Consider the following 19,576-nt stretch of genomic DNA (forward strand, 5'->3'; position numbering starts at 1 on the left):
GCTTTGGTGTCTAACCTGGATTTGAAATCTGGTTCCATCACTTAATTACCCTATAACATCAAGAGAATTATTAACCTCTTCAAGCCTCTTTTTCCTTATCAGTAAAATTAGTTACAATAATATCACCAACTTCATAGAGATGTCATGTGAATCAAATTACAATACATATGTGCAACATGTAGTTCTTAGAGCCTGGAACAAATTATAGTGCTTCTTGTTGAGGCTGTAGAAGTTCAGAGAAAGAGCAACTAACTCATTCTGGAGAAGTCAAAGGTTTCATGACAGGGATAAGATTTGAGTTGGTTTTTAAGGATGAGTAGGAGATCAAAAAGCAGAGGGTCTAGGGGAGTTTGGACAGAGGGATTAGTTTATTCAAAGCTTTGAAAACCCAAAGAAAATCGGTCATTTACACAGTAGCAAATATTTTACAATGCCTTATATATTGCTGGGATAGTGATAGTAGTGGAAAGGTATGAGATACCAACATTCAGGGAAAGAATGAGGATTCTGGGACTTCTTCGTCCAATGGGAGTATAGGACACCTGGGAATCCCTGCCCAATTACCACAAATCATTGTGTCCTAGGTAAGTGGGTGTCAGAACAGCCATTATCTCCTATACATGCATTAAAATGGTGCCTTTCAGATGCATGGAGAAGTTGAGGGTCCATTTACAGTTCCTTTCAAATGACTCATAGTGATTCACAATATTTATTATTCAAAATCTGAGTGAAGCAGGGATGGTGAGTTGGGGGAAATCAGGGGGAGTAGGAGATGGCTTGACTCCTAGGGGAAAGGTTGGGATGTTTAATGAGATAATATCCATAAAGCACTTTGATCTCCCTGAGGCGCCATGCTACACCTCCTGTTTGGAGGCTGTGAGATCTGGTGAGATAATGTTTCCAAGTTGAGATGCCTGACTAAAGGAATGCTAGACAGAACAAAGGAAAGAAGACTTGCTCCTTAAGTAATTTCCCTCATCAGCACCAAGGCTAGAACCAGCCACCACAATTAGCACAAAGAATTGCCAGTTTGCCAATACAGGGACTCAGGTCCAGGTATTCAGTTCTACATGGCATCTTTCTCCAGGAAGGAGTCCAGCCCTTCCCACCCCAAGTCAAAGATAAGGCTTGCATCAAACAGACTGACAGGTCTTGAGCCTTCCTCTCTGCTCTTGTCCTTAGCCTTTCTCACTAGCTCAGCTCATGTCCCACATCCCACCTAATTCAGACTGCCAGTTATGAGACAGGGAAAGAGGGCCAGCTTCCAAATTTCTGACTAGTTGCTTACTGATGCCAGAGGACCCTCATGAGTTCATACCATAGGAAGAATACATACTTTGCCACCAGGATGGGTGAAGGAGGGCTGGGCTGGGCTGTGTAAAGTAATGTTCTTCTTCTTTTCTCTCACCCTGCTCAGTGCCTCCTTTTCTCTGGATCATTTCCTCATCCCGCCTGGCATTACAGAGACACAGGGGAAGGTCCAGTCCCAGGAAACTCTGGACAATCAACTCTATACCCTCAGAGCCAGTTTCTCATGTAATGTTTCACATGGATCCTTACAGATCCCTATCATGGCAACTGGCTAGCTCTTCATCCAACCTATTCACACATTCTGGAGAGAAATTCAAAAGGGTGAAACAGTAAAATATTCACAAAGAGAGAAGTTTAATTCTCTTTGTCCCCTCACCCAAAGTTTGCCCCCTTTTGCCATGACCAAATTTTATGTCCCGATGACTCAACTTGAATAAGATCCACTTTAGAATTTCATCTCCTCACATATCTGTATCAGTTAGAATGAAATTAACTGCTGTAATAACTGATGTCCAAAATTTCAGAGGCCTGACTTTGTTAAAAAAATCTTGTTTTTTTTCAAATTAATTAATTAATTTATATCCAAATTAGCATATAGTGCAAAAATTATTTCAGGAGTAGATTCCTTAATGCCTCTTACCCACTTAGCCCATCCCCCTGATGAATGGGGGAGCGTGAATGGGGGGAGGGGCAGAGAGGAAGGGAAAGAATCCCAAGCAGGCTCTGTGCTGACAGCACAGAGCCTGACATGGGGCTTGAACTCATGAACCATGAGATCATGATCTGTGCCGTGGGATCAAGAGTCCCACGTTTAACTGACTGGGCCACCCAGGCACCCCTACGATTTTTTAAATTATGTAAATTACATAGAAAAGTATCAATGACTCCCCCCAAATGAAGAGGTTTGTGTTATTTACACATTTTTATAGAGGCATAAAATATGAAGAGTTATTACTTTAAAAATGTATATCAATGGCTAATAGGTGAGAAATAATGAGTATTTAAGGAAGACCCAAAACTCAAGGAAACAAGTCATTCTGCTTCTCTCTTTTCCTCACTCACATTAGGCTTATCTGCACTGGCAAATGTTGCGACAGAGAAGCAGAATTCCAGTTTCTTTGGGGAAGGAAAAGGATGGATTCTACTTTAACGGTTAAATTTCGATCTGGGAGCTGTAACAGCACTGTCAAATAATTATTATTGTTATTTTTACAAATCTATTTCACTTTAAAACAAGTTGGGAAATTTCTGACTTAGTTTAAATGAGACCTCAATTCTCCCAGGCCTGATCAGCCACCTGAGGCAGGGTCTCCTGCTGGAAAAGTGCTGTGCTGAGTCATTAAAATGGCAGCTCCCACTGAGAGAAATAACGGAGCCAGATTCTCCAGGCAGGGCTGCTAAGCAGTAGGGGGAAGGAGGGAGGGAAGCTAATTTTTCCAGGCAGATCTGAACGCTTCTTTTTCTTGGGCACTCTTAGTCAATATTTATCTAGCTATTCAGAGAATTATAACTAATCATTTATCTCTTTTTCCTTTTCCTTATATTTCTTTGCCTCTTTGTGGGACAGTGAACTTGAGCAACAGAAGTTCTGGTCTCTTTATTGCACATTTGAAAGTATCAGATGTAAAACTTCTGGTGGAGGAATGACCAGATTGTGAAATTCAGACTGTTGGTGCAAGACCTGTGAAAAATAAGCCTTTCCCCCATCTCCTTCTGGGTGTGGATTTATAGAGAGGCATTATGAAGTATGGTCTATTTTTCTAGAGATTGATTGATTGGTTGATTGATTGATTGATTGATTTACATTTTGGGGGTATCACTAACCCAATCCTTCTGTGACTTTGGACACTAGAGCAGTTTCCCTGGGAGAAAAAACGTTGTTTGCCATTGCAAAGTACAGTGGGACATGCTGCAGGTGTCATCTGGACAGTAAAAGGTCTCAACCTGCATTTCTGAACCCTGGAAGAGCCAAGGCCTTCCAGCAAGCCGTTTTGATGGGGGAGGGGGAAGCATTGACATGCCTGATCACAGTCCCTAGAGGACAAGAAGTCAGAGAGTAAGAAGCCAAAGGTCAGGGTCCCCTGGAAACACTGTGAAAGGCAGTTTGGGCACAGATGTATTCTTGGGAAGGAAGTGAAGGGAGACGAAGGGAGTCGAACTAGGATGCAGCTCCAGTGGAGACCCAAGGGAGCTCTGAAGTGACTCCTCAGTGAGGTCCAAAGCTGAGATGACAGAACTGGGTCTCTGTGTCCCACACTGACCAGTGACTGGATGGCCACTTTCCCAGGGAGGAGCTACCTTGGGAGAGGCTGCTCCCTTCAGCTAAGGACAATTCTCATGGAATGCAGGTTCCCAGCAATGGGGGGTGGGGGGTCTGAATGGCACATCACAACATTCACTATGGGGCGACTTTTTACTGCCCAAGCCTTTCTTGCACTCTAAGGGACTCTTCTCTGCCATCTGCATAGGGATTTTCATTTGCATGATCCTTCTGCACCTACTGTCTAGTTTCATAAAGCATACGAGAATGCTAGATGGGAAGAGAATGTGATCTAATTCAACATACTCATTTTATAAATGGAGAAATGGAGGCCAAGAGAGTAGAAATAATTTACTCAAGCTCCTATAGTTATAGCAGACCTGGGACTGGAATCCTGGTCTCTGACTTCCCACTCCCAGCTCTTCCCACTATCCATGGCTGCTGCTTCCATTTTACTCAATAGCACCCTTGAAGGATAGGCAGGAGAGGTACTGTAGATGTAAATGATACAGACACAGACAGAGATGGATAAAGACAAAGTGACAACAAAGCTCACAAAGTGAGAACATCCATTTGATAACAAAGCTGGTTCTCCATGAATCCCATCACACTGAGGGCCTCTCCCGACGGCCCCATCTCTATTCAGTTAAGCTCAGTGATCCTTGTTTTGAGCAAATGCGCATTGTGCTAGGTCCTGGTGATCCAAAGATTAATTAGATACTATATCTACTTCCAATGAGTTTGCTCTACGTAAGTGGGGAAAAAAGGAAGAAAACTACAAATCAGTTCAATGTCACTCAGTAAACATTCTGTTAGAAGTAAACAATGCTGTCAGGGTACAAAGGAGGACCCCAACTCAGCCTCAGGGCTTCCTGGAAGAGGCAATACCTGAAGGTGTTCACATTTATTTTATTTATTTATTTATTTTTTTTTTTGAGAGAAATAGAGAGCATGTGAGAGCTGGGGAGAGGGGCAGAGGGAGAGAGAATCTTAAACAGCACTTGATCAATGATCGTGAGATTATGACCTGAACAGAAATCAAGTTGGAGGCTCCCCAACTTGATGACTGAGCCACCCAGGTGCCCCCAAAGGTGGTCATGTTTGAATAAGAGACCCAACACCTCATTTTCCCCACACACCTCCACCAGATTTTCCTTGGCATCCCCTACCTCAGGTGGTGACTCCATCATCTACTCAGTGACTGGACCTGGGTACATATAAGAGGGGGCCAGGGCTTGGCTTTCTTCCTCCCTCAGTCTACCTGCAACAAGCCATCTGCTGTTAAGGATTCATTACTAAGCTGTCTTTGACTTAGTTGATATATCATGATTTCTTAACTTGAAGAGTAAAACCACCTCCTGTCTCATCTCCCTGCCCCCAGTTTTCCTCTGCCCTTTCCTTCCTGCCTGTAGCATCTTTATACAGGGCAAATAAAGTGTTGCCACTCCCTGTTAAAAATCCCACCCTGACCTCACACAGCTTTCTTTTAATATGAAGGCCTTGACATGTGGTTTCAGATACTACTCATCTGCCTGGAAAGCCCTTAACTGAATCCCCTTTTTACCTTGCAAACTCCTGTTCCTTCTTCAACACCACCTCAGACACCACCTCCTCCAGGAAGCTCTCCCTGATGTTTCCATTGCACCCTGTATTTTTTAAAAATTTTTTACTTAAAAAATTTTTTTAAATGTTTTTACTTATTTCTGAAAGAGAGAAACAGCGTGAACGGGGAGGGTCAGAAAGAGAGGGAGACACAGAATCCGAAACAGGCTCCAGGCTCTGAGTTAGCTGTTAGCACAGAGCCTGATGTACAGCTCGAACCCACGAACTGTAAGATCATGACCTGAGCCGAAGTTGGACACTTAACCAACTGAGCCACCCGCCCCCCACCATTGCACCCTGTATTTAACTCAACTGAGTCTTTACCACGCAGTTCAGTACTCACTGGTATAATTTCATGTCTTTCCTGCTAAGCTCTGAGGTCCTAGAGGGTTAGAGGTTGTGGGAGGGGGGCGGGGAGGATTGCTTATTTGATTTGTATTCCAAGAGCCTGTACATGGAAGCTGGTCAATAACTGTGGAAGAGAGGCAATTTGGGGTAGCAGGAATAGCTTGAGCACAGGCATGATAGAATCCCCTTTTTACCTGCAACAATGGGGCACTTAGGGTTACATGGCAGAAAGTAACATGATAATGTAAAGCAGGAGAGAGTAAACTTTTCCTGTAATGGGCCAGAGCATACATATTTTAGCTTTGGGGGCCAAGAGGTAAAATTGAAGACACTATGTTGGTACTTGTAAAACCATTTAATATGTAATTGTTCAGAAATATAAAAACTAGTCTTAGCTTTTGCTCTGATCGTGAGGGCCAGGTTTGGCCTGTGAGTTGTCATCTGCCAGCTCTTGCCACAAAGGATGAGAAGATGCGCTCCACAGTCAGGGAAGAGCCTGGAAAAATAAGTGGCTGCCTGACTGAGGAGAGCTAAAATGGCAGGTGTAAGACCTCGGATTTGATTCTATAATCAACAGCAAGCCATCCAAGGGTTTCAGGCAGGGGAGTGAGCCGATACGATCTGTATTTATAAGGGCTCAGTTGGCTAGAATGAAGAAGGAACTCTATTCATTAGGGCAGGACAGAACTGCACCAACCTAGTCACTACCTTCTGACTCCAATACACAAGCATCTCAGATGGATCCCAACACCATCTCTTCTTCTGAATGAGGGATTCCTGGAAAGAGCCCACAGTGACTATAATCTCTATCTTCCTGTATGGAATAGGGGCCTTGGGTTGGGAGAACATTCTAAATGGATCACTTTCCTCTGCCCTTCCATGGAGAATGAATCAGATCATTTATAACCAATGGAACAGAGCCCACTAAGAACATTTCCTGTGGATCTGCAGATCCAGTTCTGCCTGGATCTCCTCATGACAATAGTTGTGTATCTGACCTTGACTTCACATTAGTCCCAACTCCCACACTTAGTTCCAAAACAGGTCTTAAATCACTCAGGAGCCAAGCCAAGCCAGGCTGAAAGAGGAAACAGCCTTGGCCAGGTCTGTGTTCCAGCACACTCTATAGACATCAAAACAAAGACAGGGTAAAATCTAATGAAATCACTTTCAAACAATGAAAGCAAGATGTTGACATCCTCTTCAGGGTCTGGCCATAATTAAGATTGTAATGTCCATGGATAAGACAGGCAACTGAGTCAGAAGGCTTTCCAAGGGGAGGTCTTAGCAGTTAAGTCAGATGATGACAATTACTGGATATTACAAATTTGCACAGGAGTTAAATGGGTATCTGCTTTGGAATGTCTGTTTTGACTCAGTGAGGCCACCCCCATAATGACTGACTTAACAAAGGACTCTAGGGTGGACACACCCACTTTTATTCCCTCTATTAACTTTCCTCTCCAAACTTCCACACTAAGAAAGCAACCTTGACCCTGACTCAACTGATCAGCTGAGGTCGTGGTAAGCATACTTCACCATTGTCTTTCTGGTTCTGCCTTCTGTACTCTATTTCCTACAGAGGAAATGTGTTTTAGTGTTGGTATGAGATTCACTCTGTTAGCTCCAGGTTACAATGAGACCAAATTAGTCACTCAAATGCTGAGTCTTCAGCAACGCTGTCCCTCCCATCCCCCCTCACTTTATTCAGGTGAAGTGGCTCCCTTAGGGTTCTGCAAATATCCTCTGCACATTATGTCACTAAGGAAGGACAGAGGTCAGACTTGGCCAATGTTCTCTGAAGAACTTTTGGTTTTATGAGTTCTGTTCAGAAGTGGGCTTTAGAAACATAGGTAATATGTATTAAATAACCTGAGACTGGCCAATTTCAGAAGTTTTAAATTATCTTAAGAAAGCCATCATGAGAAATGTCTACAATTCTCCCAGGATAACCTATCCAATCTTCTGACGATCAAATATTTTAGATGTAATATAACAACAAATTGATAGGTCTATTAAGGATTGTATAGTGCAGACCCTCATATTTTAACATCTAATATCCAACTTTTAAGCAGGTATCCTGGTAAGGAATGTGACTGAGATTTTTAGTTAAATGGAATCTGTGTAAAAATACTGTGACTATAGCAGATGATCCCCCTAAATCCTTGGCTACCTAGTGACCTAAAGTGCAGTTACCTATTTCCTGCTGCAGCAAGACGACTTCTGTCCATCTCTGAAGAGAAGATCTTGTCTAACAGGTTACATTTAGTTGGGGAGTCCTTTTCAGAATTACAGGGCTCTGGGAGTTAGAGGTATTAGAGGACATTTGTAAAGGATTATTTCTGGATTGATAAACCACTTAGTGACCTATTTTGAGGTTATCTAGGTTAAGACTAGGCTACTATTTAAGAGAAAAAGGAAGCTCCAGGGGTAACAATAACCCAGGCATCCCCCCTGACCACCAATGCCACCAATCCCTTAAACCTTTTGAGAACTAAGAAGGGAGGCCTATGACCAGGTATTAGAATTCTGCCTTTACAAGATTTTTCTAAGTCCTTATTTTATACAGAGAGGTTAGTTTTGAGTGCCTGGGCTTATATTATACTAGGGTAAAAATGAAGAGGAAAGTCTACAACTCTTATTATCAAAAGCCTATATATATGTGAGACCAGGCACTCAACCCACAAATCCAAACTTCCTTAAGATAAGCAATCAGTCACAAATTTGGGGGATATGTGCAGTGGGTCATGGTGCGTAGTGAGTCAGAATGGGACCAATGGCTTGGTTCACACATCCTCCTGCTTACACATTCACTGGCCAGTAGAAGGAAGGAGTCAACATGTGGGAAATACATGGTAGTGATAAATGCTGCATTCACTATTCTAGGCTTAGCCCACCATCTAAAGTCACCCAGATTATAGGAGAGAGATTGCTTTTAGTATGTGGGTTCTAGGCCAGAATTCACTAGATGGAGAAATTCTGAACGTAACTTGCTGAGAGAAGGCTGTAAACTAGAGGAAGTGCAGAAATATGATAAAATTCCAAAGTGGAGATTGTGTGTGAACCCTTTGATCCCCTAAATGAGTTAGGTGTCATATGTCTCCAGCTCCTGTTGATGAGTTGCTCTTGACTTCTGCTTGGCAGTCTCAACTGTATTGGGCTCTATGGGGGTAGTTCTCCTAACCAGATCTCTAGACAATCAAATATTTCACAGAATCACCATGACTTTCCCAGGGCTCATTTCCTGCACTTTGACCACATGCATGGGCCTGAGTCCTAAGTGGCCAGCTCCACTGTACTTTCTGTATAACATCAAACTCCATAGCGGCATATTTCCCCTTTCAGATGTCTCCTGGTGCCTTAGCTCAGGATCCTAACCTGGTAGACTAAGGCACTGACCATAGCCCCACAGGCCGGCCAGGGCAGGACGGACCACTGTGGGGGTGCAGACATCACTTAGCTTTGCAAATCTGCCTTCCTCCCAAATGAATGCCATTAACACCCAATCTCTTTCTAGGCCTCATGAGACAAAAAATCTAGTCAATGCTGGAGAGCACCTCCCTGCTATCCTACCATGCACTCATCAGCACTGAGAGACACTGCATAATCTCTTGGAGTAGGGAAAAAGCTAATTTTCGGAGCTGGCCAGGTTCACTCGAGTGTCCCTGAGTTTGGAACAGAGGGAGTAGATACACCTTTGACACAATACTAAGAGGAGAGGCCAGCAGAGAGCAGGGAAGTTTTGTTTTACAATAATGGCAAGCAATGTGTCAAGCGTTTACTATGGTGGGCATCATCTAAGGATGCATGTATGATGTCATTGGAGCCTCTCAACAATCAGATAAGGTATGTACTATTTTTGTTCCTAAATTATAAATAAGAAAAGCGAGGCACTGAGAAGTGAAGGAATTCAATGCAGGTAGTGAGGGGTCCACTGAGGAGTCAGCCCCAGGCTGCGGGCTCCTGTGTCCTTGCCACTATGCAGCCCAGCCCCTGCAAGGACTCTACTTCACATCTATCCTTGGATCTTTCCAGGTATTCAAGAGCTTTCCTAACCTCATCTTACAGATAAGAAGCTGAGTCTCAGAGAGGGTACATAATTTTTCCAAAAAGCACAGGGTTAGTCAGTATCCAAATAGGGATTTTAATCCCTGCTTCCAAAGCCCACACTTTCCCCTATACAGCACACTCAATAGGTTCATTTTCCAGAAGTTTTGAAGCCTATGAGGATGAAAGAGAGGAGGAGGGGGGGGGTGGGAGAGCAACTGAGAAGGGAGGGAAAAAATTGATATTTAGGGAACAATTAAATTAATGAAATATTTATTTTTCACATGTTATGGATCTGAAGTTATATTGCATGAGGTTCAGGACATACAAATATATTATGTGTGACTTGTTTGCAAATAACATGTCCAAGCCTCCTTCACTTAATGAACCAGGAAAGGTTTGAAACAAATGGGGACAACTTAAAAACAAAAACAGTAAGACCCTTAGGGGATACCAAAAAACCCGAAAACATGTTTTCCACTCATTTAAAAAAAAAACTGTCATGGTTTCTTGTCTTTGGTAATTAAGGGCTCTGAAGCAGTCACACACAATTTGCAGTTGACCGTTTGGGAGAAAGTGTTTGGGCCCAATCGTGCGGCCTCCCCGCCTTGCCCACAAAGGGGGGCACGTTCCTAAGCCCTGCTGCCATTCATCAAATGGGCTCGGCTTTTAGACTCGCTTTTAGAGCCGCCCCATGGGGAAGGGCAATTGTTCCTCGTGGTCTCAAGGGAAGACATCAGTTTGGCGGTGACAGTCCCCGAATCACATGCATAATTGTTCTGAGAGAAGTATTATAGGACCAACAAAAAGAAATCTGTGCTGTATTATTTTGCAGGTTCCAACCGGTTGGATATAAAACAAAACAAAAAAGAAATTACATACTTGATGTGAAATTAGAGCATTTAACATTTCTGTTTCTTTTCGACATTTTAATCTATTCCTCCACGAGGATAGCTAATGGTTGTCTAAAAAGCTTTTGCCACTTTTCTACTGCATTTTAGGATGCCTATTTTCTTTAGCTGGTCCTTCCAACAAAACCATGTTCATTTTGTTCTTAGGATTTATTTCCAAGGATACAGTTCTTAGAGTAATTTAGGAATTATCCACAGAATTATTAAAGGATTTAAGAGTCTTAATATAGCAGTATTAATTTACTAAGGGAACCTTCAGGACATTTTTTTTGAATGTCTGGTAGTGAGAAAAAAATATTAGGAAAAAACAGAGCCATGAGCTTCGAAATAATAATAAGAGAGATGGAGAAATGTAATTGTTATAAATAGAAGTTTTTTCACATATAAATGAATATGTGTGTAGATTACACAGTTACATCAGGCAAATTCCCTTGATGGTATTGTGCTAATATCTTCTCCCCAACTACATTATATTTTTCTGTCATCATGAAGAGATGATGTGTAAGCCGGTCTACAAGGCAGGATGATAAGCCTGTTCATGAATACTTCCTCTACATTCTAAAGCAAGTCCTCCTTTGCTCCTAGGCTTAATGGTAAGAACTATTTGGGCTTCAAAAGTCATATTTAATATCAGAAAGCCAGTCCTTTACATATTTCCTTGTGTAAGCTACTGCTGAATGAGCCAGATGGTCTTTGTTAAATGATCAACTTTGAGCCTAGCAGAGTACACACAAGCACAATCCATGACCACTGACTCTTCCTCCCCATTGTGCACATTCACACGTTTTCATCCGTAACCAGTGAAGTGCATAACCCTCATTAACGTATCACTCAGTAACAAGCAAAATACAGAAGTTGTCCTCCATTGAATAGTTCTATAATTTGTGGGGAAATGCTGTGAAGGCTACAAATGGGGGAGCCAGAGTCCAGAAGGCGTGCTCAAGTGCCCAAGAGGATTCGTAACTTGCCTTCCAAGGCGGCAGGTCTGTTATGGGGCCGGCCTTTTCTTTCACAGAGCACCAGGGGATATTTTAGAAACAGAATCTGGGGCAGAGCTGAACTGTGGGAAAGAGAGAGATACCTTTCCATTGGTGCAAAAGGAGAGAAAAGGACCCCTCGGGAGTGGGCAACATAAAGAGAACCGAAGGAAGGGGAGATGTCTGAACTTGGGGTTCCAGGCCAAATACTGTATAACACATGTGGCAACTCTCTTTCTTCATTACACAAGGAAGAGATAGCTCACAAATGCAGCTGGACGAGTTAATTCTATAGAGGAATTCAGAAAAAAGCACAGAGAACTAATGTCTGGGTTACATTCTCATGAAGTCAACACAAGTAGCTATTCCAACCTCCCAAATCTTCAGGCTTGAAAAAGAGCTGAAAAGTTGTGCATGGTGTTCTACTTTCTAGAAAATGAATGGTGGAGTACTGACCTTAAATTCCTTCCTATGTAACTCAAGAGGAGGATCTATTTTACAGTGAAAGTGTTAGAGACCATTTTTAAGCTTACTGAGAGAGAGAGAGACAGAGAGAGAAAAGGAGAGGGAGGGAGGGAGGGAGAAAGAGAGAGAGAGAATGAGTGGGGGAGGGGCAGAGAGAATCCGAAGCAGGCTCCACCATGTTGCTTTCAGCACAGAGCCCGACACAGGGCTGGATCCCATGAACCGTAAGATCATGACTTGAGACGAAATCAAGAGTCAGACGTTTAACCAACTGAGCCACCCAGGTGCCCATAAAGTGTTAGATATTTTTTTAAAAAAGCATACCATCATACATTTCTTTAAACGCATAGAGTGTACAACACCAAGAGCAAACCCTAGTCTAAATGATGGACGCTGAGTGATAATAATGTGACAATGTAGGTCCATTAAATATACTGTTGTGGTAGGGGATGTGGACAATGGGGAGGCCATGCATGTGTGGGGACACAGGGCACATGAAAAATCTCTGTACTTTCTGCTCAACTTTGCTGTGAACCCAACACTGCTCTAAAAATAAAGTATTTTTTAAAAAGCAGCCTCTACCTTTACCCTAATTGACTCTGTTTCATGCCATTTATCACTATATGAATGGCTACTGTTTTTATGACTTATTATATTATTTGTTTTTCTCTCCCTCACTACAATGTAGGGAAGGGACTTCGTCATTATAACCATGTATTGTCAGCACTTTGAAGAGGTTTGGTACTTAGTAGGTATTCAATAAACATTCGTTGAATAAACAAATGATAGTAAGACCATAAATATACACGATCCCAAATGCATGTCTTTGGTAGAATTCAAGAATTTGGTAGGCATGTGACCACAAGCAAATCATGTCCCATCTCTGGGATTCATTTTCCAAGTCATCCAATAAAGAGCTTTGCCTAAATCAGCAGTGAGCAATCCCTGCTATGAAAAGTACATGAGGCCTACCTAGTTACACATATGATCTAATTTGTGTGTTAATTTATGGTAAGTAATATCATCTTTGATCTAATTTAAGCATGAAGTTAGAAACTAGAAAGCTGCTTCCTTTGTGCAACTTCTCCAATATGCACAGAAATTAACATTTTAGTGACTAAAAGGCAGTGCCAAATTTCTCACTGGCGTTTTTCTATTTAATAAGCAGCTAACTTAAGTTATTAAAATATACATTTCTCTGCAGGAATCAATAAAGTGATTTTTTTTTCATTCTGACTAACAGAAAAATTGTGCCTACTGTTTCTCCCCTTCATTGGCTCTGGTGCAAGATAAAAAGGTTGCTGATACTTGGTAGAGTCTCGAACTCTTTTTGGAGATAAATGACTAAGGTTTATCAAAGTGGACTTGGAGGTGGTATGCAGCCAATAAATCTCAATTAGTCTATAGTAATTCTGTACTATCATCACAAACCAGGGGCTCATAACTAAATCCCTTGGAACAACTGTGCTTCTTCCATTTTGTTAACTGTAAGGTAAGGTAATGGAAAAACAAATGAATCGCCAGCTCCCTTGACATCTATTATTATTTAGGGTGATAGGAAGAGGGGTAAAGGAGGCAGTTGGCAGGAATTTGGTTCTTTGTTTTCACTCCACACTTGAAGACTCTTGCTCTTCTTTATGAATTCTGAACTTCACGTGTAATTAAATCTCTAAAGAATAGAATGACGATTGGCAAGTTGCCGTTCTAGGAAATATGACTGATTGAACAATACATTTCCAACTGTTCTCTCTGCTTCCACACTTTTCCTTTTGCAAGGCATACTAAACTCAGCCTTCACGATACTGCATAAATCTAATCATATTGTTTTGCTCAGAAACTTATGAGGTCCCCCCGACACCTGGAAAATCCAACCGAGGGTTTTAGCATGGCCTTCGATGCTTCTAGTCTTTGCAGAATGAAGGTTCTACTTGAACTTCATGAGGCCTTGAATGGATCCTAGATGTTCCTCCTTCCTACTGTTTCCTCTCTTCCTCCAGACTGAATGTACTTCTCTGTCCCTGCCCCCACCCCTGCCAATACCCTAGAAATTCATAGCAGTGACCTCCTTTTCTGGAAATCTTCCTGTAAACTTATAACCATTCACACTCTTTGGGTATTTTCTCTCTCTCACAGATTGACAGTGACTCATTCTGCCTTTTAATAGACTTAATTATTTGTATCTTATTATCCTTTCAAGACTATAAGCTTTCTAAAGCCTGGAACCAAGTCTCATTCATCCGGTTCCAAAACTGCATTCTTTCCACTGCTACAAACTGCTGCTTTCCTTAGGAGGAGCAGCTAAACCAGCTGGCATTGTAACCGGGCCTTGTAACTTCTCTTTAACACATAGGTGGCCCTTGATTCTATCTCCTGTCACCCATTTACAGAATGGCTGTAAGTCACAATAGCAGGACCCCAGCCCGCCCACTCCCAGGGTGAGGCCAGCACATGGTAAGAATGCCCAGTAAAGACTATACCAGCCCATTCTTCTAGCTAAGCAAATGTATTTGCAATCCAGAAAGGACCAGCAGTGATCCCCTTCCGCCTGACACCTGCATTAGTTTCCTGTGGCTACTGTACCTAATTACTAGAAACTGGGTGACTTAAAACAATAGATATTTATTCTCTCACAGTTCAGAGGCCCAAAGTCCAAAATCAAGGCGTCTACATGCCTCTCTGAAGGCTGACCTACTTCCAAATGAGCTCACGTTCACAATTCCTGGGGGTGAGGACTTGAACGTATCTTTTTGGGGGACACAATTCAACTCACAGTGGCACCCAACCCTCCCCCCCCCGCCACATACAGCTTACTACTCACAGAGAGTTACATATGTCACTGTTCATGGTCCTGCCGATGAGCCAATGAGCTTGAACCTCCCACTCTCCACGGTCCCTCGCAGAGACTACACTAATGCCATAATCTTTGAAAAACAATAATTCCTTTTTTAAAAATTGAGCTCTAATTTTTAGATCATTATCTTTAATTATAGCAAAATACATATAACATAAAATCTTACCATCTTAACCATTTGTACAGTGTCAGGAGCATTAAGTACATTCACAGTGTTGTATAAACATCACCCCCGTCCATATCCAGAACTCTTTCCATCTTGTAACACTAAAACTGTGTACCCATTATACAACAACTTGCCATTCCCCTCCCCCAGGAGGGCTCTTCTAAACATGGAATCAGTCACTAATGACTGATAACTGAGTTGATGTAACCCAAGATTTTGATTGTATACACACACATACACACACACACACACGTTAAGTAGAAGTGAAATAATGATACTGGTGATAAAGTCTCCACCATAGGTAGTTGTAATAAACTAGTCTGGTACAATTGAGAAGAGTTTTATGCTACTTGTCCCAGAATGTGACCCAATTCCCTCATTTGACTGACGAAATTCTTGCCTAAGCAAAAGTGACTCAGGCCTCTTGGGGATGTTTGTGGTAAAACCTCATGGGAAGGTCTCACTGGCCCCATTTGAAAGTGCACTCAAATCAATGCTACAACATTTGTTTATAGCTCTTATCTGTATCAGACATGACTCTAAGCACTGGGACACGGAAATAATACATTCTCAGCTTCAAGAGCTCAAGCCCATAGTAGATATAGATAGTTAATACCAGGAATATCTGGTATTTGTCTTTTTTTTTTTTAATACAGTTTTTCTATCTTTAAATGTTTATTTTATTTTTTATTAAATTTTTTAATGTTTATTTATTTTTAAGAGAGAGACACACACAGAGTATGAATGGGAGAGAGTCAGAGAAGAGAGGGAGAACACAGAATCTGAAGCTGGCTCCAGGCTCTAAGCTACCAGCACAGAGCCCAACGCAGGACCCAAACTTAAAAACGACGATATCAGACCNACTTCTGATATCAGCTCAGGTCATGATTTCACTGTTCGTGAGTTTGAGCCCCACATTGGGTTCTGTGCTGTCTGCCCAAACCCTGTTTGGGATTCTCTCTCTCTCTCTTTCTGCCCCTTTCCTGCTTACATGTTGTCTCTCTCTCTAAGTAAATAAATAAATAAAAAACCAAAAACAAGTATATTTCAGAAGGGATGAGTTTGCAAGGAAGGATAAAGTATCTGTGGACGTCAAGGAGACATTGGAAAACACAAGTCTGAAGTTCAGGAGAATTCTGTGTTGGAAGAAAGGCTTGAGGGCAACTTGCTGGAATTAGCCAGAGGGCATCTAGTGGAATTGTTCTCCATGAGTGCCCTATCTGGTGCTTTTGCAGATTTTCCTGGTCTGAGAGAGTGTGTACTCCTTCACAAAAGTAATATTGCCCAGAAGTGAACCCTTTTCCGGAAAGCCCTGATATCCTGAACCTTCTCTTTCTTTTTCCTCTTAAATATTGATATTCTGTCCTAGGTCCCTTCTTATGGTTACTTTATACTATCTTCCTGGTCCATCTCACATAATCCTGTAATTTTAATTACCGTATATAATCTGATGACTTCAAAATTTAAATTACCAACACAGACTGCATTCCTCAACCTTAGAATCCCAGATCCAATTGCCTCTAGGCATTTCTTTTGTTTTGTTTTGTTTTTATTATTTATTTTTGAGACAGAGAGATATAGAGCATGAGCAGGAGAGGGGCAGAAAGAGATACAGAATCTGAAACAGGCTTTGAGCTGTCAGCACAGAGCCCAGTGTGGGGCTCAAACCCACAAACTGTGAGATTATGATCTGAGCTGAAGTCGGATGCTTAACTGACTGAGTCACCCAGGCGTCCCACCTCTAGACATTTCTACTTGGAAGTTCTCTGACACAGCCCTCAAGTGTGTCTAAAAGTCCCCTATGTCCCACTGCCAACTCTTTCCATCCCATGCCGCACTGTGTGTGTTTGTATGGTTTTATCTTGGTGAACGGCACTAGCACCCATCCCTGTCTTCCCTCTATCAGGGAGACATGGAGGGAGAAGAATGTAACTCAGAGCTGCAGGATTCTCAGTGGTTTGGCATTAGATCATCTTAAATTCAGGGATATGTAAGAACACATTAAGGAATGATGACACACTCTCCAGTCCCCAGGCCCTTAATGTTGTGTTCCCCCATTGCAGCAGTGCATCAGAAATCAGGCAAGACTGAGATTTGTATAGACTACCATTCCAGGAATAGACACACTGGAAAAAAGATAAAACAGATCAATATTCTGTACTCCAAAGCCAGGATTTTCAGAGCTGTTTACTAGTGAGTCAGTGACTTTTTGTCCTTAATTTGATTAATAGGTTTTAGCGATCATCTATCGCTAATGAGAAGACAGAGAAAAAATGTCTTTATATAGATTGTGGGATTTTTTTTTTTTCAATTTGACTCCCTATTACTTTCCAATGTTGGAGAAAAGAAAGCAAGCAGGACAAGAATTACCTGGAAGGGATGATTTATTTGGATGATGTGCTTGTTTCTGGTAGGACTTGGTGGAATGTACTACTGGAGGTAGTGGACCTTTGAAGGAAAAATATACCTAATTCTGTAGTGCTCGTAGATATTCTTTTGATCTCACTACATGATACTGAGTATTAAGTGTCATAAGAAAAATATTAGGCAATTGACGCTACCCTTCCAGTTGCAGAAACTTGAAGGTATTCCTGGAGTTCCATGGAGATTTTGAAAAATGATTCTGGAATTATGAAACCATAAGTAAATTTATTCAGAGCTATCAGGTCAAGAACCCAGAAGCAGCAAGGTCCAGAGCCCTGGTCTCTGCATCATTAGAAAGGAAGACATTGGCCAGGTCTTCAGGCCCCTGGTGGACCACTTGAGCTTTGTGGATCCAGGGTTCCCTTCTGGGATGATAAAAATGTTTTGGAACTAAATAGAGGTGCTGGCTGTACAACTGTGAACACACTAAGTACCATGAATTGCTTACCTTCAAATGGTTAATTTCATGTTGCATAAATTTCACCTCAGACACGTGTTTAGAAAATCCTGTCAATTGGTGGTGGTTGAACTCTCCTGCCCCCATGACTTCCTAGTTCCTTTGCAGCAAATCCCCAATTCATTATCATGTGTCCCAAGACACTACAAATCTGGCCCTGCTGCTCTCACCTCTCTTTGCCCTCGCGGTTGCTTGCTCTATGCTAGTCACACAGCCTTGTGGGTTCTAAAGCACAGTCAAGTTTGTTTTCATCTCAGGGTCTTGGCACTGGCTGTTCCCTTTTCCCATAATGCCCTTCCCTTGGTTTTGTGCAGGAACCATCATTTTCTTATAACTCAGGTCTCAGCTCAAAGCCACTTCCTCAGAGAAGTCTCCTCTGATGATCACATCTAAATTAGTCTCTCCTTAGGCACTACTGTAACACTTGGATTTGTTTCCTTTCAAGCACTTACACCATATGAAATAATTTCTTAATTCACTTTTTACTTGTTTGATATCTGTTTCTCTCCAGTAGAGGGTACAAATCATGTGAAGAATTTTGTAGATTCTGTTCATTACTCTATTCCCACCTCCTGACACATGAAGGCATCACAGATTCTTTGCTGCATAAAAGGAAGGAAGGGAGGGAGGGAGGGAGGAGAAATGGAGGGAGAGAAGGGGGAAAGACAGGAAAAAAGGAGGGAAGGAGGGAAGCAGGAAAGAAGAAAAAGAAGAGAGTGAAGGAGGGAGGGAGGGAGGAAGGAAAGGAGAGAGAGAAGGAGGGAGGAAGGGAGGAAGGAAGGAAGGAAGGAATGACCCAATGAAGAGAGGAAGACTGTTGAGTCATATCTAGGCAGGGTAGGGCCAGAATTCTCTAACAGATTAACAAAGTCTGCAATGAGTGTAGACCAGCTTTGAAGAGACATAAAGGCAGTGGTATGCTGATAAATATTTAATAACTAGTTCTCGGAGTTGAGGCTGGGGGTGGGAGGTGATGTCCTGACTTGTGGCATTGATCAGTTTACAGGGTTTAAACATTCTCACCATGGCTGATTTCAAGCAATCAGTGAGTTGTGACCTGGCTCACAAAATTCCTGAAAACGTACTAATCAGCTCTCATTAGCTGGTCCAAGCCAATTCCAGCGCACCACTGCAGGAAATGATGTGCATTTACTGTCCCTGAGATAGTTCTATACTTGCCTTTTACAGAGAGAGAATCTGAAGCCCAGAGAAGAAAAACAACTGGCTCAAGATCACATGGCAGGTACACAGCAGAGGCTAGTTCTTTATTTTTTAAAAAAAATTTTTAAAATGTTTTATTTTTCTGAGAGAGACAGACAGACAGTGTGAGTAGGGGAGGGTCAGAGAGAGAGGGAGACACAGAATCCGAAGCAGGCTCCAGGCTCTGGGTTAGCTGTCAGCACAGAGCCCAACACGGGGCTCGAACCCACAAACTGTGAGATCATGACCTGAGCTAAAGTCGGACGCCTAACCAACTAAGCCACCCAGGTGCCCCTAGTTCCTTGTTTAAAGGCTGTTTTTCTTTGTAAAGACCTTTAGGTGCTTTCAAAAGAAAGGTACCAAGAGACACATCACAAGTTTTTGCCTTGAGAGGGTTTACTGGAAGAGCTGTGAGGCTGTGTAGCAAAAGCTCGGGCAAGGACCCAAGCAGGTTGACAAACTCTTTGCTTGCCAGAAGTCTGGCTAGTCGGGGGGATTTTCAACACTTGCATTTTGCTTGGGTAAGGCTCCGCAGTAGGCTATTAGCTTATCCAACC

General features: G+C 42.3%; 2 long non-coding RNA genes across 2 annotated transcripts in view; both read left to right on the forward strand.

Moving 5' to 3' along the window:
• The first annotated feature begins 6,995 nt into the window (after nucleotides 1-6,995).
• LOC144236136 (uncharacterized) lies at nucleotides 6,996-15,793 on the forward strand. Its single transcript, XR_013336425.1, has 3 exons — nucleotides 6,996-7,045; nucleotides 10,972-11,072; nucleotides 15,660-15,793. It is a non-coding gene; the product is annotated as an uncharacterized LOC144236136 (long non-coding RNA).
• A 3,211-nt stretch (nucleotides 15,794-19,004) lies between these two features.
• Nucleotides 19,005-19,576, forward strand: part of LOC144236172 (uncharacterized) — a 1,669-nt gene continuing 1,097 nt past the window's right edge. The window contains exon 1 of the long non-coding RNA XR_013336434.1: nucleotides 19,005-19,062. This is a non-coding gene — a long non-coding RNA (uncharacterized LOC144236172). The remainder of the gene's footprint in view (nucleotides 19,063-19,576) is intronic.

The sequence above is a fragment of the Crocuta crocuta genome, unplaced genomic scaffold (assembly GCF_008692635.1).
Source record: "Crocuta crocuta isolate KB4526 unplaced genomic scaffold, BGI_CrCroc_1.0 scaffold95, whole genome shotgun sequence".
Classification (NCBI taxonomy): Eukaryota; Metazoa; Chordata; class Mammalia; order Carnivora; family Hyaenidae; genus Crocuta; species Crocuta crocuta.